Consider the following 15,910-nt stretch of genomic DNA (forward strand, 5'->3'; position numbering starts at 1 on the left):
TTCTTGTCGCCTACGAACTCATCGGCAAATAAATGTTTTATACAATTCCTAATGCGAAATCAAATTTTTCTGTTGAAGTAAGATCAGTTAAAATAGAATGCGCAAACACGTTTCTGCATATTTCATACAGTTTAATTTGCTCAATTAAAATCTATATTTTTCAAAAGTTTTATCGCACGCGACGACACGATAATAGATCTCTTCACGCTACTGTTCAGTTCGTGCCAATTATTCAAAAAAATATTCCGCAAATGTTGTGCAAAAATTGCGACGATAATTCACCAAGTACAATTTTTCACCGAGGCGTATACGATAAATATGGGCATAACTTGATTTTAAGTTTTATATAATCAGCTCTACCGTAGCCATTTAAATCGGATTTCCTCTCGACGCATCGCGCTACTCATCAACGTCGTCACGCGTTCGGGTACCGCGATTATCTTTCATCGAAACGTCGACTCCTATCTGCATCTCTTTAATCGTCACTATATAACACGCGTCGCACGTGTAAAGACGGCACCAACGACGCCGGAGTAAATCGATGGTCCAAGAACATAGGCGATAATTTTTCAAGGCAAGCAAATTTTTTCTTCTTTAATAATTTGTCAAATCCAGAGTCGAAATTCTACTAAAATCGATAAAATTGCACGATCACATTTTATTCAAATGCACTGCCTCTCTGCGATCGACTTTTGTGAGATCCACGCGATTTAGACGAGGCGATAAGTGCGAATGCTACTTCGCAGTTTCGACGAGTGAAACTCAATCGTGCGTGCTGGCTTAGCATTAATTTATCTGTACCGAGAAATGTCTATCATTACGTTGCAAAAATCATGCTCAGCTATACTGTTATTATAACCCAGATTTCTATGTCTCTATTAAACGCCCCTCTTAAGCAAAACTAAGGAGATGACTGATGCGAAGGAAATATAATGCAACTCGTAAGTAATGACAAAAAACTTGGAACTTTTTATCTTTTTATGTAGCCTATCTGGAGTCTCATCTCCTCCATCTAATTCGTCTAGAATACTGTTGGTAAAATCGAAAATTACTATCAGTTATCATAATAAATTATAAAACTAGACAGGCGTAATTTATTTTAATTGTACTTAAAATTAAAAAAAAAAAGTAAATAGAGTAATATATATACAGATATATTCTTAAGGCTACTTTCGCGTAATTCATGCCACTCGTGTATCTGGCTAACAAGCGCACTTAAGACATTCAGAATCTTCGGGACACTCTTCGCGAGATGCGAAAATTACTCCGTTTAGTCACGGAAGGAGTTAGACAGCGTCGACGCGCGATTCGAGGAGCGCCGAAAAACCCGCCGAGTTACCTTTTATCTCGATCGCGCGCGCGAATGTTGCACAGCCCGTGAACCTTCCGCGAATCGATCGCCGGGTTCCTTAGCGAGGATTGCCGCTGGTGCAGGAATAAGACGTCGCACGCGATGGATCGTCGCAATTTGCAAAATCGCGCGACGAGGAGCCGAGCCGAAAAGTCGTTAAACGCGTCGCGTTATAATACGCCGTTACATAACTCGCCGAACTGCGGAATATTTCGAATATCAATAATTAGGTAAATTAGGCACGCAATCGCCATCGATGACGAGAGTCTCCCTCCTCCCCCCCCCCCCGGTTCACCGATGGCGATATCTATATAGCTGTGCTCGTAACATTCTTTAAAATTTTGTCGAGCGGCAATTTATTCGTCGCTGCCGACTCGATTATTCGCACTTTATCGAACAGCAAAAACAGAAAAGAAATAATTTAAGCGAATAAAAATTGATGCTTTCAATAAATTTAATTTAAATTTCTTGCCGTGCGCGATGCAGAAATAATTAAAATCAACCGAATACCAAATATTAATTGGCGCATATCCGCGTGCGGTTTGCAGAGCAATTAATTAAGTGTATAAGGTTCATCAATTATCGTCTAATTAAAAAAAATTAATAAAGGCCATATTATATATCCCGTTCTGTTTGGATCGCGGAAACAAATATAACTTTTTTCCTTATACTTATTTCATTTAATTGACTCAAGTTTATTCGTTTTTAGTTAATTTGCAAACAGATTGATTCGACGCTAATTAAGGTAGTCGTCTCGTCAGGGCATGTATTAGATAAAGTTTTCGATTTTGGATTTTATATCAAATTATATGATCAGCTTTGCAGTCGATTTTTTCTGTGGCTCCTTACCGACTATTTACTCTAGAAAATCGATCTCGAAAGTCACAAATTTTGCATTACTTCATACAGACGGCCAGAAAAAGAAGGCTCTATCACGGTTTCAATCACATATTTTTCGCATTTTTCGATTAGATGAAGTGAGAAAAAACATTGCTTTTTGTACATTAGATTTCGAAGAATCCGATGCAACCATAAAATATATAGTTTACCGGAGATTTCGCTGCTAATTTTTTAGTTTATTTTAGTGAAAATGCGGTAATCGAGCAGACATTTTTTGGTCGAGGTAAGGTTGGGAAGACTTGGCAAGCCGCTGGCTAATCACTGTAGTTGCAGGTTATGAGGCTCGTCTTTCTTAGCCGAATTGGATAGTAATTGACACCCCTGTCATGCGTTTTGAAACCCTTTCTCAGTAATTGTCAAAATTCAATCGAAAAGGAGATGTAACCTCACTTGTAACCTTTCTCGACGACTCGCACGATCAGCCGATCAAAACGGAGTCAAATGAGAAAAATCACATAATTTGGAAAAGTAACATACTTTGGCACGTATGAAATTTTACACCATAATTCATAAAATTATTTTTCCCTTAGCAAAAATTGCCCGAAATATATTTCTGAACGTGAAAACCTACAAACAGTCACATGACTAGCACGTAGCGAGACGCCTACCTTAATTTGTCAACATCGCCGCACGCTCCGACGGAACAATGGAGCATAAAGCTATAAATGGCGATTGTCCGTGGAAACCTTTCGATCGCGCGGGCCGACTATCTTCTCGACCCTTTAACCCGGGGAATCCCGAATTTCCCATAGCAACGTGACGGTGATTACCCATGACCTCCGCGCCCCGAGCGCGCCTCCGCTGCGCTGCCTCTGTATCTGATGCGAATCAATGCAGCTCCGTCGCGTGCATCCCGGCATTTCCCGAAACGCGGCCGTAGACTATAATTGCAACGGAAATTACGGCGAAAGAAAATCGTGCGCGCGTCCACGCACGCCGCACGCTATTCACCGCGTTCGTCGTCGCGACGACGCCGCGACGTATAGGGAAGCCTCGCGTTCCCGACGCGCGTTTTCACGTTAAGTAAGTGAACCTCTCGGAATTCAGGCTGATCGACTCCGTGAAACAAGAAATACAGAAAATCAATATCAAGGTATAAATTAATCATGCGCCACTACTTTGTTACTATATAAAAATTAAGAGATTTATCGAAAGTCGATCATATATAATCCGGTTTCCGACGCCGGGTTCGAAATGTAACTCACATTTTGTATATATTTGTCCAAAACGTAAACGTTACGTTGGAAAAATCATACTCGCGTGCGTTTAGCTACGAATGGAGTAGAAAGTAAGCGTCATTAATTCGTATTCTCATTGCACGCTCATCACTATAGGCCTGTTTGATCATAATGACAACTACGAGCTACTTTCGTATTAGATGTATGAAGCTTGAAATTAGATGAATCTAATAAGAGTTAAATCTAATAAGAATTAAATAAAAATTAAAGTGGACGAAGAAATAAATATCAAGCTTACATTTGCAGCGTACCTTGAGTGTTAAATATTTCTAGTTTTCCAACTCTCATTTGTGACGTTAAAAAATTCGTACGCCCGACGATAAATCGTGGTGGCTAAATAAAATTTTTAAACACCGACGAATAGAAAGGTACCGCAGCGGCTAAATAAAATATGTATATTCCAGAATGCACCGACGGATGCAATGCGGTCGGGCAAGACGATAATCGAATTCAGACGTTGATCAAATTCTCATCACGGACCGATCGAGATTTATTAATTTCTTCATGACGCAATATAAAGCGCACGCGTTACTAACCGATCGAGATAATCGATCTACCTGAGAGTGAGAAAATTTTATATTTTTATAAAAGTTTTGTTGCGCGATATTTTTTAACTTTCAGTGTTTTTCTTGTAAAATCTGCGTAAATAACGTTTTTGATATAAATTTGATGTTAAAAAGTTTAACATCGAGATTTAAGTCGTTCATACCGGAGCAATATCTTCGATAAAAACTTTGAAAATTTCTGTTTGATGATATGCCCGTCATGGAAAGAAACGTTTCTCAACAAAAACTCTGAAAATTCTGTTTAAGTGCATGAAAAAGTAGGTATATTACGAAGCGATGTTCAATATTATAACACTTTTTATTTGTTTAAACGCTTATCTTTAAGCGCAACGTGTATATACTTAAGTGTCATTATGTTTCACGTGAATTCAAATCGATGACAGAATCGTTGTCCAGATCACCGTGTTATATAAGGAATTATATAAGGAAATGACAAAAAATTAATCGTTAGGCAATGCACTTTATGAAGGAAAAAAATAAGATAAATTCTAATATAGTAGTGATTATACAACATTTCTGTACTAAATCGATATTAGCCATTAATCTCGTTCGAGACAGAAGTACGCTCTCAGATATGGGAGTAAAATAGATTCATAAAGAGCGCCTCGGGGGGATAAAAATACGTATTTATCGACAGATGTCGAAGAATAAAAAAGTCCAGACTGATTATCTTTCATTATTATTCAGATAAAAATACATTCTCGAATGAACGCTGGGGATTAATTCGAGACAAATGCCTCGAGGTACCTGCGAAATTATATGTACTTATGAATAAATAAATATTGTAATTAATAATAAACTTTCGACTAATAATTATTGTATATAGATGTTCTTCCGTCGAGTCAAGTCGCCAATGGTAAAATATGATTTTCAAAGGAATGCCTCGAAGAAAGACTTCTAATTCAGAATAAATAATTATCCTTATTAATAGTAATTAATTTAGAAAATAAAATATGTAAAATTTTAAAAATATAATTATTTATTCAAAAGATAAACTTGGCTAATATAAAAATTTTTTTAAGTAAACAAAAAATTAAAATATGTTGCAAATTTGAATCACAAAACTTGAAATTTACAATAAATGAATAATGTAAAAGATTGTCAAGATTCAAAATTTTAATTAGTCTCCTACAAATGTGTTATTAAAAATAAAGTTAATAAAAGATCGTGTTATTTTTATTTCATCAATGTGTTTTCAAAAGCGCACGATGCATGGGTAAAGCAGAGGGGTTCCTTAGGGGCAGTTCCAGGACGACGTAAGGACACGTGGACGTGAGCGTCGTGAGCGCGATGCTCGAACGTGTTCCGAAAGAGGGAACTCGCTCGCGCGAACTGGACGAGTTAATTTTAGTTTAATCGACCGACCTGATACCGAGCTCGCGCATACGAGCGGCAATGCACGTACGAGCGTGCACGACGGCGAGTTATACAAAGTGTCACCGAACGGACGCGTCGAGGACAAAACGCGCGCCTTCACGACGATAAATATCGCGCGAGCAGCGACGACAGAATCTGCGTCAGAAAGAACGTCAGTTGTGAGGTAGGGAGTGCACAGAAAAATATTACACTATATATTATACTTATAAACAAGCGTGTGCCAATGCATCTGACGTGGTGTTAAATTTTCGAGTCTCGAGCGTTTAAGCAAGGCGGAAAGCAGCTAATTACAGATAGCCAATGAACCACGCGGTCATTGCATCAAACGGCCGGTATATCAACGATATCTCGCGGAGACACACTACAAAAAATAAGTGTGTTCGACGTGCGTTTAATGTGTGTGGAAATAAAGCATAACGCACTTTGTCACGTGTACTGAGCGACTTCTGTGTTGATACTACACACTTATTCGTTCTGCAACGCACCTAAGCGTGTAGTTTCAACATAGTTAGAAGGTGTACACACTTTCTCGAAGCAATATCAGCAACGCGTTAATTCGAACACACATAAAGCGTGTTGAATCAATACGCGAAATACTATTTTACACATATTCTACGATGCAACACACGTTGATAATAATACACGAGCGAAAATAACACGGAAAAAAAGCAACACAGTTTAAGCGTGTTAAAGGAAGTTGGTATCAGATCATTCGATATAGATGGCATCCGATGAGATCCGTTTCTCAAATTTAAAATATGACGAACGATGGTATAAGAATAATGACGGAACTGCACATTGCATAACTTGTATATATAAGTTGTTTCGTGGCGTCCACTTTTATAATAAAACGTGGCACACTTTTGAATTTTAATGTGACGTTAATGTAACTTTATTTTATAATTAATGATATCTTTATTTTTGAAGATTGCACAAACACAAGTGCGTTACTTTTACACATTTCAAGTGCATTATTCATTGTAGACTTCTTACACGTTTTATCGTGTATAAATTAAAAACACACCTGAAGTAAATTTAATTTACACACGGATAAAGTGTGTAAAAAGTGTCTACAATGAATTGAATAACGCACTTAAAATGTGTAAAAATAACACATTTGTTTTTGCAGCAGTCGAGAAGCCTAAGAAAAAAGATATGTCATCAGGAAAGGAGATCTCGTCGTATGATCGATAATGCCACAAGATATACGCGACTGTCGGATGACAAATTGCATAGCGCGACTATATACATGCGTCGGCGGGTTACGTGCGCGTCCACACGAGAGCCTCGTTTACCCCCACCCGGCGTCCAATCCATTTCCGAGTTTTCCGACCCTTGGACAACGGGCGACGTCATCGACGCCCAGGATGCGAAATCCTTGACGAGCGTGCAGCAACCGGCCAAGACCGAACACTTGAACGCGTTGAGCGCGGTAGCGCGTTGAGAGAATTTCAGGAGCGCGGTTCTCTCTAATATCGATTAGAGAACGGCGCGACTGGGGATAAAGAGGTATAATTGAAGATTTTACATGGGTGAATTTAACGTTCAAGATTTCTCGTGATGGCTTTATCATGGTTTCGAGTTCAGTGATTGATCCGATTTTAATAAAGGTCGCACCTGCTTCTAGGAAAGTTTTCGACAACTCACTCCTGAAATGCGTATAAAGTCTCTTCAACTTAAAATTCAATTAAACTATAATTTTTTTTATATTATATATCGTAAATTATATTTCAAAGTCAAGATTTTAAAATATTATTCTTGAAATGTTTTCAAAGAAAACTTTTGAACTTTTGCACACATTTTTTTCGTGCTAATTATTGCTAATTATTTGCTTAAAACTCACAAGATCAATATATTTAAATATGGCAAACAAATATCGATGCTCGATAATCGACGATATTAAATAAAATTATCATTATTTCTTGTCATTTATAATTTCTCAAAAATTCATTTTCTGATATTTCAGACATCCAGTTTTTTGCAATGCTCAAAAATATTTTCTTCCACCAAAGGAGTTGCCATTCATCTTGAAATAGAAAAAAAGCAAATTTTTAATTTATCGAAAAAAAAATTCCATTGAATCGTCTTGAACATACTTTTCTTTTACGCACCCACGCAAGATAGCATTTTACATTATCCCCAAATTTAGATCACTCGATTTTTCGATCCGCACGCTCTTATTTCCTCCAATCCGGGTGATCCATACGCACATAAGCCTCCGAAGGGGATGGGATAGCCAGAGTTATGGCGTATAGATCATCGCGCTGAAATCGGATAAACGAGGATGCCGACTGAGCTTCCAAAAAGAGCAGGAGAGAGACAGTGTCGCAATGCAGATCTCCCCCTTGTCGCGATAAAAATGAAAAAGTGCCGCGCGATCTTCGATCTTTCCCGAAATAATTCCGCCTCACGGCTCCATCGTAGATCATCGTAGACGCCGGTGTTGTTAAGACATTACGCGGATCGGATAAAATTAAAGGGGATATTCTATCTTCTTACACGCGGATAAGATTAAGACGTGTGGGTGCCAATATATAAATATAACAATTTGATTATCGCACGCTGGAAGAGAAAAAAAGATTGAAATCGTTCTTCGATCTATTATCTTTTATATCTATGAACAAACAATAAATCATTTAAATCAATATCGCGACGTTTATCGTTTGTTCGTAAATAAAAATTCGCGTGTGGATGTATCTAGATTTTTTCCGGGTCTACAAATTATTAAAATGAAGACACTTCAACTGATTAAGACTGATAATGTATCTAAAAGACAAGATTAAAAGATTTTATTATCGTGCCTCGATATAGATAAGATCATATAATTAAATATTATACATTTATAGAAATCTAATGCTCGTTTTCACCAACGTCGTTTAACTTTTAACCTTAGTTTAACTCACTCTTCGTCTCTTTTTAACGGGGACTGTTAGAAAAAGACAAAAAATGAATTAAACTAAGATTAAAGTTAAACGACGTTGGTGAAAACAGACATAAGACTTTCTGGTTCTTTCAAGTTCTTTTATATCTTTATAAAATTTTATGAAACATCTCACACTGTTCACACATCAACGATAAAACGCTATAATGCACGTTAGTCTATGATTAAACAAAAAAATAATTAATAAAAAAAATCGTAATAAAAAAACTGAGAAAAATTCTAATACTGCTAATACATTACTGAACTAAAAATTATGCTGTGCCGTTTCTATTCGAAGACTTTGGTGCTCGTTTAACAAGATACTTTATTCGTCGGTATGCGCATCTATATATATCTAGACACGGTTCGTTTCAATGCTGCTTTCGTGACCGATATTGGCCGACAATTTTCCTCCGTCAATTCGCGGCGATTTGCGTACGCGTTCATGTAAGAGCGATTCTCGCGGGCGGCAAGGGACCTCCTCATTACGGGCTAACAACGTCTAATTAGTCTGCTCCTCTAGAACACGGCAACGTGCACGGTGAATTACGTCAGGCTTGTGCATTTTTTCCGTCGCTTTTATTCGCGCGGCCGACATGATGACGTCGGGATATCTCCGTGAGGCATTAAGCCGCGTGACTTGCGAATCCGTCGACAGATCTCGGCCCACTGCTCCCTTTTCGGGATCGAATGACTATAGTGATTGGCGGCAAAGGTAATATCGCGACGCGAGAAAGAAGAGAAGCATAATTTTGGACCCGTAGAGATGCAGCGGTGGTGACCGATTAAAAAATATCGTTAGGTAACTCGATCTTTTTGCCAAGTTACGATGTTATTTTTGTCACGCATTTGGATGTGAAGTAACGCTCCACGTATGTATTGGTGTACCGTATACAAACGATCGTTTAAGATTAATAAAAAAAAAAATTGATAAAGAAATCTCTCGCGATTCATTTTTGGACAAACGATCTTCGTCGAATTTGTGGGATTAAAGATTTTTGCGAATCTCTGAGCTTGCGGGGAGATTTTCATGATGGAAGATTCTTTTGGGGTTTGACACGTATTGAATTTTCAAGTCTTTAACTCTTTCGAGACAGTCACGGCATATAAACCACGTGAAGCCACGCTCTTAAAGGGCACTCCAAGATATTTGAATTCTTTTCCTACAATTTTTCGTCCGCGCGTTCCCGCGCTAATAAAATTCTTCAACTTTATCCCCCGAGTTTTAACATCCCTGAATTCACCGAGTTCGAGTTACGTCCATCGTAAACGACGGTCCGTCCCGTTACAATGGGGGAGAAGCTGAACGCGCACTCCCGAGGTCGCGCTGCATCTCGATTTGCACCGACGCGACGCGGGCTAAAGTGCAACATGTGCCGGTTGCATAAACCGAGAGCGAGAGAAAGAGAGTGACGAGAGGGAGGGTTTGAGGTCGATCGTTTGGAATTGCTCGATTAAGGCCATAGACTGCAGGCCCCGCTATCAAAAGACTATCGCACGAGATATGTGCAGTGAAGTGCAGTGATGCATCGAGATTGCCGGCACGGGGATGTTAGTTGCCGAAGATCGACAACAAGTTGAGCACGAATTTTCGCTAGATCCGCCGAAAAGTTCGTATATCGGAGTTTGCGAATTAGCTTTGAGAAAGAACCCCTGTTATTTTTATATTACTTGCGTAAATCTCGGATAAGCTCATACGCGCGGTTATCACGGTTTACGGTAAACAAAAAAGCTTATACCGCTCTAAAGCGAAGAAATATTTATCCTTTCCTCCACGTGCGTAAGGATTAATCGACTTAAAGTTTCCCCCCCCCCCCGAATCTATTTTATTAGACAATAAGGAGACACTTATATATATATTGCTAACCGTAATGGCGAATCGATGCGGAAAGAAGAAATTTGTCGTTTCAAGTAGATCGATTGGGGCCGTAGTTTGCAGACAATGTCAAGCAGCTATCGAAAGGCTATCGAGCGAGTGAAGTGAAGTGAAACGAACGCACCGCGTGCGCAAGAAAAAAAATGTAATAGTTAATATTAGAATTCGATCCGCGATATAAAGCAGACCATTTCTGATTGATTGGGGCGTTCATTCACGCATAAATAAACGAATCACGTTACGACTTCTATCGTAATAATAAGCACAATACTTATTAAAAAAGTATGTAGAAATAATGTAAAAATAATCGGCATATTCGATATCTTTCTCTCTTATTCTTTATTATACAAAATAATCAATATCTATTAAAAGAAAGATACGATCATATTTTTAATTAATTTTTCTGTTTCTATTTGTTCATCATACAATTATCGTCACGAATGATCAAGTACCCGCGCAAGTGCAATAGCTTGAAAAGAATGGAAGAAAAAAAAAGTTAATTTGTAATTATAATTTAAGCTCGATGCACGCGAGAGGGAATACTGGTTTCTTGTAAATTTAAATTTAATTAAACGTTTGATTAAAACTCGCAATGCGTCTTCATTTCTCGCGGTTGGAAATTTGTCAGGGAAATGGAGTCCTCAACGCGATTACGGCGCACTTGTGCGTATGTGGACGGAACAAAACGATTTTCAGGCAGGGCTGGCGATAATTGCGCGGCCCGAAGCGCAACAGTAAATCGTACAAATGGTGCAGAAGAGAAAGGTTTTGTCGTTGAAAATCGGTCGATTAAGGCCATAGACTGCAGGCACTGCCAATCAGCTATCAAAAAGCTATCGAGCGTGTGAAATGAAGTGCGGTGATGCGCCGCGGATACGACAAGCCAAACGCGGAAGTTAGTCAGGTAGATAAAACGGATATTAACTAATTTCGCTGTAAATCTGCGCTGACGTTCAGGTATACCATTGTTCTCGATGAACGAAAGAAAGTACATACCGCACAAATTAATAGACACGTAAACAAAGATACTTAAGGTTCGAGAGTTCATATATTAAAAATCTAATAATATACTGGAAATTTTTTTACATTTCACAGATTATTTACATCTACATAATGTAAGACATAAATATAGGCCGAAACGTACGAATGTATAATGCACTGAAAATAAATCAGTGAATTTGCATAACTTACGCACAGCAGGAAGCGTCTGACTCTCACAACCATCCTTTTATCAACATAAATACAATTTATAGAAAAGATTCTTACTACGATGAAGTTTCAGATTCAGTAGAATAATTTTCTTATATTCTTCGCTATAAACTCTTGGATAGCTTTATAACGTGATTTTCTTGGTATGACGTAATCATGGACAAAAAACTTCTATAATATGCACAGTAAATTGAATTTCAGCATATTATATATATTAACATATAATATTATATAAAAATATTAAAATCTTAAACAGAAAAAGTATATGCTCTTGAATATCAAAAAACTTAATAGATTGCCTTCCTAAATTAAAATAAATTAGATCTTGGAAAAAATACTGCATGGACGGTCGTCCGGGATAAGAGAGATAGGTTTTCACTGTCACTTGGTAATGAATATACAGATAGGATGCAATGACAGACCATATATACATCGTTGCACGCAATCTATCGCACGCAAACGGCGAAATGTAGCGTGACCGACGCATCAGAGACAACAGCGTGAAGGATTAAGGTTTATGAGCGCAGGTATCGGCTTTTGCGACACGGCCGGGAGAGAACTACGCCACTCTACGCCTAGTCGCAAATAATATAATTGATTAAAGTCATCCTTGAAGTCAATGAACAGTGGCACCATTTTTAGCCGTCGAGTGGTGAACTTAGATCGCGCTGTTTGACCCAATATTCGTCGCGTGGTGTTCCGTTGACCAATCGATCACTATCGCCAAGACACGAGTAAGCGAACAAACATCTTCCTGCACGCTATAATCTCGATCGTCATATGGTAAAAATATATAATTCGCCGCGACACTTAAATGCTATTTTACTCGGTTACATTTAATTAAAAAGTGAATATGCGCTTCTCTCAACTGTATCAATATTTCAATGCTGAGATTATAATCCGTATAAAAACTAAGACGGGGGGGTTTGATTTTTCTTTACTTAATTAACTAAAGTGACAAATATATATTGTTCTTTATTTTTATTTATATTTTCAAAGGTTCGACAAACTTGACCGTTGCTGTCTTTTAATTAAAAAATATATGTGAAATAAGCAAAAGAAAAATAAATTAATTATTTCAATAATCAGATGAGAAAAAAAATAAATACCGACTGTACATCGAGGCAAATTAATAAACCAATTTAAGTTGACTAAAAAACGTAGCTCGTATTGTTAAACGAGCAATGAGAAAGTCTTGCGGCAAGTTAAGAATACAGATTTTCGTTCTTTCGTAGCGGTCAACAGCCGTATTATAGTTGTTGCGACATCGCCATTTTCACTTGCACCGCTGCACACGCACCCTTGAAAGGATAACGATGCATCATCCGCCGATTTTCCCCTATTGACTCGTTTACTGATATTCTTACTTTCATTTAGCGTATTTGCGGCTAATAAATGTTAAATATAAAAGTCACACTTATTATAGCACCAAATATACTATAAAAATATGGGTGATAACATTTACGTAAATAAAAAATAACAATTTTGTTAATTTTTTGCTAATTATTTTTTAAGAATTCCATTTAATACATGCTGTCTTTAAATGTTTCCGAATCTCATTATCTTATAGTTATCGATTTAAAAACGTGAAAGATAGCATGGCATGTGCGTTCAACTGATGTTTCTTTTTCTTAAATTATATACATGTTCATGTTCAAAATAGAGAGACTCGACATAGTTTCACATGGATGAGGTTCACATTAAAAATAAAAATTCCAATAACGAAAAGCATGACATATAAACGAGGTAGGAGAGACCGGGGCTCGTTGGCACAAGAGGCAAGTTGGCAATGCGTTCCGTTTATGTATTTATAGCGAAAAAAAAAATGGAAAAGTTATCACAAAATATTTCTTATATGACATAGGTACTTTTCACAAAGTTTTATTTTAATCAGACAAGTATTACAATAGAAAAAGAGAAAAGTCTGATTCAAGAGGTGACAAGTAAATTTTCGAGCGTTTCAAAATATCGTATTAATGTTCTTCAGCTTGAGAAGTAAATCAAAGTGACGTATCATTAGTTAAAAGAAAAGTTTCTGTTACTATACGACATGTTATTTTGACTAACAATAGTAATTTATTGTAATAAAACGAATGAAATAAAACGTATGTAGGGATGGGGTATGTTGGCTCATATCAAGACACGCTTAGCTTGACTTGTCGTTGCCGTGCGCGTGAGACCTGTTTGAGCACGTGATTTAATATCTACAATGCTGATAGAAGCTAAATATATATTTATATTAATATTTTTATGATGAAGAAAGCTACATCTAAAATAGTTCACAATTATTTTTCTGCAACAACGTTTTGATATTCGATCGTTACAAAATAACTTTAAAAGATACAATCTTTATCAAGAAGTACGTATGTGTTACCCGCGCGTTGTGTGTTTCTATTACGTATTCATTAATTTAAGGTATTCCTTTTACGGAGGAGCGTATTTTGTAGGCGCTTAAGCAGGGCCTCAGCAAACTCTTGTATATTGCATTCAACTTATATAAAATCAAGTTATAATTGATTATTATGTTTAATTATAAGAAAAAAATAAAAATATTATGTGTATTTAGAAATTTTTCATTTTTTGGTAAATTTGACTGTCAGAACAATATGGCAACGCTGCGCTTTTCAGGGCGCCGATTGTAAAATGTGAAGTTGATAACAAAAGTGTCAAGGTAAGTGTCAATTTCATTAATCAAAGAATATTGTGACATTTTCTTTTTATCAAAAAGAGATTTTATAATAATAATGAGTAATAAGAAACATAAAGTGAGGAGTAATGTGGGCAAAAATAAGGGACACGTTGTGAAAATAAAAGTTGATAATAAACCGTACGTGATGAACTGAAGTGTGACATATGAGCGCACAGCTTGCAGCGTTGCCAAATAATTCCTTGAAAGTCGCCATTAAAAATATTTATCTATAAACCACATTTCAAGTCAACTTTTAACATAAATATTTTGTTTAAATATTCGATGACTCTGTATTTTTATCGGCACTATCGAAAGTATAGAGTTTAGCGAATATGTATAGCGCGCAGTTAATATTTAATATTTTAAGATATTTGATAAACATATTATTACATTGAAATGTGGATAATAGACTTTTTCGATAACGTCACATATAAAATATCGAATTTTCAAAGTCATAATTCTTCTTTATATGCTCGGTAATGTGATTTAATTTTCTTCTGGCGTAAAGATATGCATTTTAACTTTCTCGTACCAAAAAATTAGTTAATTCTTAAGACTTTGGTGTCATGAAAGGAATACCTTAACGTGGACTTTTGTCGCATAGCCAACTTACCCTACTATCGGTAAAATTTGGCCACAATGCAGCATGTTCATATTTCATTTATTACAAAGAAACTATACGGTATACAGGAGCGTTCCTATCATGAAAATGTAAAGAAAGGTTCTCTCTATCATATTAGTACTGTTTAATCATGATAATTAGTTGTATAAAAACTCAAATGCCGAAATTGTAAAAACGGTGCCAACGAGCCCCGGTCTCCCCTATAACGATACACCGAGGTCATCATAACGCGATAACGCAAATTAACGTTCGTCGTATCGAACGTGCACAGAAATGTCGGGTGGAGCGCGTTACGCATCGGGACGAGAAGAGGGCAACGTCGATTTCGATTTGAAAGGCCGAGAAGTGGGAAAACTCGCGACTTGCTCAGCCGGAAATCGCGGAAAATCGAAAGAGAGGAGGGGACCGTGAGGGAAGAATGCGGGGAGGGAAAATGCGAGGCGCTTGCGCGACCGGCTCGTTTCCATGGCTTCTCGTAACGTTTTGCGTAGCAACGCGAGAACTTTTGACCCCGTTCGATTGTCCTTCGAAACATCTTCGTGCGCCGAGGAAGCGAAGCGCATCGCGGACCCACGATACTTCTTTTTTTTTTAGTCGTATTACCAGCAACTGACGGGAGTTGTCGACGCATCGCGATCACGAACCGCAAATCGACATGAAGATAACGAGCTCCACGGGAGAGGAATATTTTTCAGTTGCTCCAAAATCGATTGGTAAAAACTGAGTAAATAATTGACTTTTTTCAATACAATAATACACAACATATATTAATATTTAATAATTGAACTGATAATTCTCTAATTTGAATTTTAGGAATAACGCAAATGGAGAACAGCCGACAAGGAGAATGTAATTTTTCACTTTAATTAATTTAATGCACAGGTTTTTCATTTTCTACCTTGACCGCAGTTATGAACCGTGTAACATCGGAAAACAGACAACTACGAAAATAATGAAATACTGAAATAGTGAAATGCATATTTACATACAGACGTTCTTTATATAGGAAACTCGTATTACGGTTAATTTACGATTCAAAAAATGTAATCACAAAAATTTACATTCGTGCAGAAAACGAAAATCCGACCAGACACGTATAATTCGCGAGTGGTAAAATTTAATGCGTTACCGCGCGGTCCACGCAGTTTTGTCTCTACTCGCA

The 15,910-nt window shown here is 37.3% G+C and overlaps 1 long non-coding RNA gene across 2 annotated transcripts; it reads left to right on the forward strand.

Moving 5' to 3' along the window:
• The first annotated feature begins 2,866 nt into the window (after positions 1 to 2,866).
• On the forward strand, positions 2,867 to 15,672 carry LOC143897218 (uncharacterized). 2 transcript variants are annotated; one of them, XR_013256878.1, is made up of 4 exons: positions 2,867 to 3,344; positions 3,894 to 5,595; positions 15,343 to 15,472; positions 15,562 to 15,672. It is a non-coding gene; the product is annotated as an uncharacterized LOC143897218 (long non-coding RNA). The 2 variants fall into 2 exon arrangements; XR_013256879.1 differs by having other exon boundaries at positions 15,343 to 15,461.
• The last annotated feature ends 238 nt before the right edge of the window (positions 15,673 to 15,910 follow it).

The sequence above is a fragment of the Temnothorax americanus genome, unplaced genomic scaffold (assembly GCF_048541705.1).
Source record: "Temnothorax americanus isolate GAGA-0224 unplaced genomic scaffold, ASM4854170v1 Scaffold2, whole genome shotgun sequence".
NCBI lineage: Eukaryota > Metazoa > Arthropoda > Insecta > Hymenoptera > Formicidae > Temnothorax > Temnothorax americanus.